Source organism: Palaemon carinicauda, chromosome 4 (assembly GCF_036898095.1).
Source record: "Palaemon carinicauda isolate YSFRI2023 chromosome 4, ASM3689809v2, whole genome shotgun sequence".
NCBI classification, from domain to species: domain Eukaryota; kingdom Metazoa; phylum Arthropoda; class Malacostraca; order Decapoda; family Palaemonidae; genus Palaemon; species Palaemon carinicauda.
In genome coordinates this window covers 164,462,098-164,468,970 of record NC_090728.1, presented here as the reverse complement: position 1 = coordinate 164,468,970, position 6,873 = coordinate 164,462,098, and positions in this window count along the sequence as shown.

Below are 6,873 nucleotides of genomic sequence, written 5' to 3'. Positions count from 1 at the left end.
GGCTCGGCTTCACTGCCTGGCCCGAAAGAAGCTCGGCTTCATTGCCCGGCTTCGTGCTGTTTGGATTTTTGTTAAAGGCTCGGCTTCATTGACTGGCCCGAAAGAAGCTCGGCTTCATTGCCCGGCTTCGTGCTGTTTGGATTTTTGTTAAAGGCTCGGCTTCACTGCCTGGCCCGAAAGAAGCTCGGCTTCATTGCCCGGCTTCGTGCTGTTTGGATTTTTGTTAAAGGCTCGGCTTCACTGCCTGGCCCGAAAGAAGCTCGGCTTCATTGCCCGGCTTCGTGCTGTTTGGATTTTTGTTAAAGGCTCGGCTTCACTGCCTGGCCCGAAAGAAGCTCGGCTTCATTGCCCGGCTTCATGCTGTTTGGATTTTTGTTAAAGGCTCGGCTTCATTGCCAGGACCGAAAGAAGCTCGGCTTCATTGCCTGGCCCGAAAGAAGCTCGGCTTCATTGCCTGGCCCGAAAGAAGCTCGGCTTCATTGCCCGGCTTCGTGCTGTTTGGATTTTTGTTAAAGGCTCGGCTTCATTGCCTGGCCCGAAAGAAGCTCGGCTTCATTGCCCGGCTTCGTGCTGTTTGGATTTTTGTTAAAGGCTCGGCTTCATTGCCTGGCCCGAAAGAAGCTCGGCTTCATTGCCCGGCTTCGTGCTGTTTGGATTTTTGTTAAAGGCTCGGCTTCATTGCCTGGCCCGAAAGAAGCTCGGCTTCATTGCCCGGCTTCGTGCTGTTTGGATTTTTGTTAAAGGCTCGGCTTCATTGCCTGGCCCGAAAGAAGCTCGGCTTCATTGCCCGGCTTCGTGCTGTTTGGATTTTTGTTAAAGGCTCGGCTTCACTGCCTGGCCCGAAAGAAGCTCGGCTTCATTGCCCGGCTTCGTGCTGTTTGGATTTTTGTTAAAGGCTCGGCTTCACTGCCTGGCCCGAAAGAAGCTCGGCTTCATTGCCCGGCTTCGTGCTGTTTGGATTTTTGTTAAAGGCTCGGCTTCACTGCCTGGCCCGAAAGAAGCTCGGCTTCATTGCCCGGCTTCGTGCTGTTTGGATTTTTGTTAAAGGCTCGGCTTCACTGCCTGGCCCGAAAGAAGCTCGGCTTCATTGCCCGGCTTCGTGCTGTTTGGATTTTTGTTAAAGGCTCGGCTTCACTGCCTGGCCCGAAAGAAGCTCGGCTTCATTGCCCGGCTTCGTGCTGTTTGGATTTTTGTTAAAGGCTCGGCTTCACTGCCTGGCCCGAAAGAAGCTCGGCTTCATTGCCCGGCTTCGTGCTGTTTGGATTTTTGTTAAAGGCTCGGCTTCACTGCCTGGCCCGAAAGAAGCTCGGCTTCATTGCCCGGCTTCGTGCTGTTTGGATTTTTGTTAAAGGCTCGGCTTCATTGACTGGCCCGAAAGAAGCTCGGCTTCATTGCCCGGCTTCGTGCTGTTTGGATTTTTGTTAAAGGCTCGGCTTCACTGCCTGGCCCGAAAGAAGCTCGGCTTCATTGCCCGGCTTCGTGCTGTTTGGATTTTTGTTAAAGGCTCGGCTTCACTGCCTGGCCCGAAAGAAGCTCGGCTTCATTGCCCGGCTTCATGCTGTTTGGATTTTTGTTAAAGGCTCGGCTTCACTGCCTGGCCCGAAAGAAGCTCGGCTTCATTGCCCGGCTTCATGCTGTTTGGATTTTTGTTAAAGGCTCGGCTTCATTGCCAGGACCGAAAGAAGCTCGGCTTCATTGCCTGGCCCGAAAGAAGCTCGGCTTCATTGCCTGGCCCGAAAGAAGCTCGGCTTCATTGCCCGGCTTCGTGCTGTTTGGATTTTTGTTAAAGGCTCGGCTTCATTGCCTGGCCCGAAAGAAGCTCGGCTTCATTGCCCAGCTTCGTGCTGTTTGGATTTTTGTTAAAGGCTCGGCTTCATTGCCTGGCCCGAAAGAAGCTCGGCTTCATTGCCCGGCTTCGTGCTGTTTGGATTTTTGTTAAAGGCTCGGCTTCATTGCCTGGCCCGAAAGAAGCTCGGCTTCATTGCCCGGCTTCGTGCTGTTTGGATTTTTATTAAAGGCTCGGCTTCACTGCCTGGCCCGAAAGAAGCTCGGCTTCATTGCCCGGCTTCGTGCTGTTTGGATTTTTATTAAAGGCTCGGCTTCACTACCTGCCCCGAAAGAAGCTCGGCTTCATTGCCCGGCTTCGTGCTGTTTGAATTTTTATTAAAGGCTCGGCTTCACTGCCTGGCCCGAAAGAAGCTCGGCTTCATTGCCCGGCTTCGTGCTGTTTGGATTTTTATTAAAGGCTCGGCTTCACTGCCTGGCCCGAAAGAAGCTCGGCTTCATTGCCCGGCTTCGTGCTGTTTGGATTTTTATTAAAGGCTCGGCTTCACTGCCTGGCCCGAAAGAAGCTCGGCTTCATTGCCCGGCTTCGTGCTGTTTGGATTTTTATTAAAGGCTCGGCTTCATTGCCAGGCCCGAAAGAAGCTCGGCTTCATTGCCTGGCCCGAAAGAAGCTCGGCTTCATTGCCTGGCCCGAAAGAAGCTCGGCTTCATTGCCCAGCTTCGTGCTGTTTGGATTTTTATTAAAGGCTCGGCTTCATTGCCAGGCCCGAAAGAAGCTCGGCTTCATTGCCTGGCCCGAAAGAAGCTCGGCTTCATTGCCCGGCTTCGTGCTGTTTGGATTTTTGTTAAAGGCTCGGCTTCATTGCCTGAACCGAAAGAAGCTCGGCTTCATTGCCCGGCTTCGTGCTGTTTGGATTTTTGTTAAAGGCTCGGTTTCACTGCCTGGCCCAAAAGAAGCTCGGCTTCATTGCCCGGCTTCGTGCTGTTTGGATTTTTGTTAAAGGCCCGGCTTCACTGCCTGGCCCGAAAGAAGCTTGGCTTCATTGCCCGGCTTCGTGCTGTTTGGATTTTTGTTAAAGGCTCGGCTTCACTGACTGGCCCGAAAGAAGCTCGGCTTCATTGCCCGGCTTCGTGCTGTTTGGATTTTTGTTAAAGGCTCGGCTTCACTGCCTGGCCCGAAAGAAGCTTGGCTTCATTGCCTGGCCCGAAAGAAGCTCGGCTTCATTGCCCGGCTTCGTGCTGTTTGGATTTTTGTTAAAGGCTCGGTTTCACTGCCTGGCCCGAAAGAAGCTCGGCTTCATTGCCCGGCTTCGTGCTGTTTGGATTTTTGTTAAAGGCCCGGCTTCACTGCCTGGCCCGAAAGAAGCTTGGCTTCATTGCCCGGCTTCGTGCTGTTTGGATTTTTGTTAAAGGCTCGGCTTCACTGCCTGGCCCGAAAGAAGCTCGGCTTCATTGCCCGGCTTCGTGCTGTTTGGATTTTTGTTAAAGGCTCGGCTTCACTGCCTGGCCCGAAAGAAGCTCGGCTTCATTGCCCGGCTTCGTGCTGTTTGGATTTTTATTAAAGGCTCGGCTTCACTGCCTGGCCCGAAAGAAGCTCGGCTTCGTGCTGTTTGGATTTTTATTAAAGGCTCGGCTTCATTGACTGGCCCGAAAGAAGCTCGGCTTCATTGCCCGGCTTCGTGCTGTTTGGATTTTTATTAAAGGCTCGGCTTCATTGACTGGCCCGAAAGAAGCTCGGCTTCATTGCCCGGCTTCGTGCTGTTTGGATTTTTATTAAAGGCTCGGCTTCATTGACTGGCCCGAAAGAAGCTCGGCTTCATTGCCCGGCTTCGTGCTGTTTGGATTTTTATTAAAGGCTCGGCTTCATTGACTGGCCCGAAAGAAGCTCGGCTTCATTGCCCGGCTTCGTGCTGTTTGGATTTTTATTAAAGGCTCGACTTCACTGACTGGCCCGAAAGAAGCTCGGCTTCATTGCCCGGCTTCGTGCTGTTTGGATTTTTATTAAAGGCTGGGCTTCACTGCCTGGCCCGAAAGAAGCTCGGCTTCATTGCCCGGCTTCGTGCTGTTTGGATTTTTATTAAAGGCTGGGCTTCACTGACTGGCCCGAAAGAAGCTCGGCTTCATTGCCCGGCTTCGTGCTGTTTGGATTTTTATTAAAGGCTGGGCTTCACTGACTGGCCCAAAAGAATCTCGGCTTCATTGCCCGGCTTCATGCTGTTTGGATTTTTATTAAACGCTCGGCTTCATTGCCAGGCCCGAAAGAAGCTCGGCTTCATTGCCTGGCCCGAAAGAATCTCGGCTTCACTGCCTGGCCCGAAAGAAGCTCGGCTTCATTGCCCGGCTTCGTGCTGTTTGGATTTTTATTAAAAGCTCGGCTTCATTGCCAGGCCCGAAAGAAGCTCGGCTTCATTGCCTGGCCCGAAAGAAGCTCGGCTTCATTGCCTGGCCCGAAAGAAGCTCGGCTTCATTGCCCAGCTTCGTGCTGTTTGGATTTTTGTTAAAGGCTCGGCTTCACTGCCTGGCCCGAAAGAAGCTCGGCTTCATTGCCCGGCTTCGTGCTGTTTGGATTTTTGTTAAAGGCTCGACTTCACTGCCTGGCCCGAAAGAAGCTCGGCTTCATTGCCCGGCTTCGTGCTGTTTGGATTTTTGTTAAAGGCTCGGCTTCACTGCCTGGCCCGAAAGAAGCTCGGCTTCATTGCCCGGCTTCGTGCTGTTTGGATTTTTGTTAAAGGCTCGGCTTCACTGCCTGGCCCGAAAGAAGCTCGGCTTCATTGCCCGGCTTCGTGCTGTTTGGATTTTTGTTAAAGGCTCGGCTTCACTGCCTGGCCCGAAAGAAGCTCGGCTTCATTGCCCGGCTTCGTGCTGTTTTTATTTTTGTTAAAGGCTCGGCTTCACTGCCTGGCCCGAAAGAAGCTCGGCTTCATTGCCCAGCTTCGTGCTGTTTGGATTTTTGTTAAAGGCTCGGCTTCACTGCCTGGCCCGAAAGAAGCTCGGCTTCATTGCCCGGCTTCGTGCTGTTTGGATTTTTATTAAAGGCTCGGCTTCATTGCCAGGCCCGAAAGAAGCTCGGCTTCATTGCCTGGCCCGAAAGAAGCTCGGCTTCATTGCCCGGCTTCATGCTGTTTGGATTTTTATTAAAGGCTCGGCTTCACTGCCTGGCCCGAAAGAAGCTCGGCTTCATTGCCCAGCTTCGTGCTGTTCGGATTTTTATTAAAGGCTCGGCTTCATTGACTGGCCCGAAAGAAGCTCGGCTTCATTGCCCGGCTTCGTGCTGTTTGGATTTTTATTAAAGGCTCGGCTTCATTGCCAGGCCCGAAAGAAGCTCGGCTTTATTGCCTGGCCTTAAAGAAGCTCGGCTTCATTGCCTGGCCCGAAAGAAGCTCGGCTTCATTGCCCGGCTTCGTGCTGTTTGGATTTTTATTAAAGGCTTGGCTTCACTGCCTGGCCCGAAAGAAGCTCGGCTTCATTGCCCGGCTTCGTGCTGTTTGGATTTTTATTAAAGGCTCGGCTTCATTGCCAGGCCCGAAAGAAGCTCGGCTTTATTGCCTGGCCTTAAAGAAGCTCGGCTTCATTGCCTGCCCCGAAAGAAGCTCGGCTTCATTGCCCGGCTTCGTGCTGTTTGGATTTTTATTAAAGGCTCGGCTTCACTGCCTGGCCCGAAAGAAGCTCGGCTTCATTGCCCGGCTTCGTGCTGTTTGGATTTTTATTAAAGGCTCGGCTTCACTGACTGGCCCGAAAGAAGCTCGGCTTCATTGCCCGGCTTCGTGCTGTTTGGATTTTTATTAAAGGCTCGGCTTCATTGACTGGCCCGAAAGAAGCTCGGCTTCATTGCCCGGCTTCGTGCTGTTTGGATTTTTATTAAAGGCTCGGCTTCATTGACTGGCCCGAAAGAAGCTCGGCTTCATTGCCCGGCTTCGTGCTGTTTGGATTTTTATTAAAGGCTCGGCTTCATTGACTGGCCCGAAAGAAGCTCGGCTTCATTGCCCGGCTTCGTGCTGTTTGGATTTTTATTAAAGGCTCGGCTTCATTGACTGGCCCGAAAGAAGCTCGGCTTCATTGCCCGGCTTCGTGCTGTTTGGATTTTTATTAAAGGCTCGGCTTCATTGACTGGCCTGAAAGAAGCTCGGCTTCACTGCCCGGCTTCGTGCTGTTTGGATTTTTATTAAAGGCTCGGCTTCACTGCCTGGCCCGAAAGAAGCTCGGCTTCACTGCCCGGCTTCGTGCTGTTTGGATTTTTATTAAAGGCTGGGCTTCATTGACTGGCCCGAAAGAAGCTCGGCTTCATTGCCCGGCTTCGTGCTGTTTGGATTTTTATTAAAGGCTCGGCTTCACTGCCTGCCCCGAAAGAAGCTCGGCTTCACTGCCCGGCTTCGTGCTGTTTGGATTTTTATTAAAGGCTCGGCTTCACTGCCTGGCCCGAAAGAAGCTCGGCTTCATTGCCCGGCTTCGTGCTGTTTGGATTTTTATTAAAGGCTCGGCTTCACTGCCTGCCCCGAAAGAAGCTCGGCTTCACTGCCCGGCTTCGTGCTGTTTGGATTTTTATTAAAGGCTCGGCTTCACTGCCTGGCCCGAAAGAAGCTCGGCTTCACTGCCCGGCTTCGTGCTGTTTGGATTTTTATTAAAGGCTGGGCTTCATTGACTGGCCCGAAAGAAGCTCGGCTTCATTGCCCGGCTTCGTGCTGTTTGGATTTTTATTAAAGGCTCGGCTTCACTGCCTGGCCCGAAAGAAGCTCGGCTTCATTGCCCGGCTTCGTGCTGTTTGGATTTTTATTAAAGGCTCGGCTTCATTGCCAGGCCCGAAAGAAGCTCGGCTTTATTGCCTGGCCTTAAAGAAGCTCGGCTTCATTGCCTGCCCCGAAAGAAGCTCGGCTTCATTGCCCGGCTTCGTGCTGTTTGGATTTTTATTAAAGGCTCGGCTTCACTGCCTGGCCCGAAAGAAGCTCGGCTTCATTGCCCGGCTTCGTGCTGTTTGGATTTTTATTAAAGGCTCGGCTTCATTGACTGGCCCGAAAGAAGCTCGGCTTCATTGCCCGGCTTCGTGCTGTTTGGATTTTTATTAAAGGCTCGGCTTCATTGACTGGCCCGAAA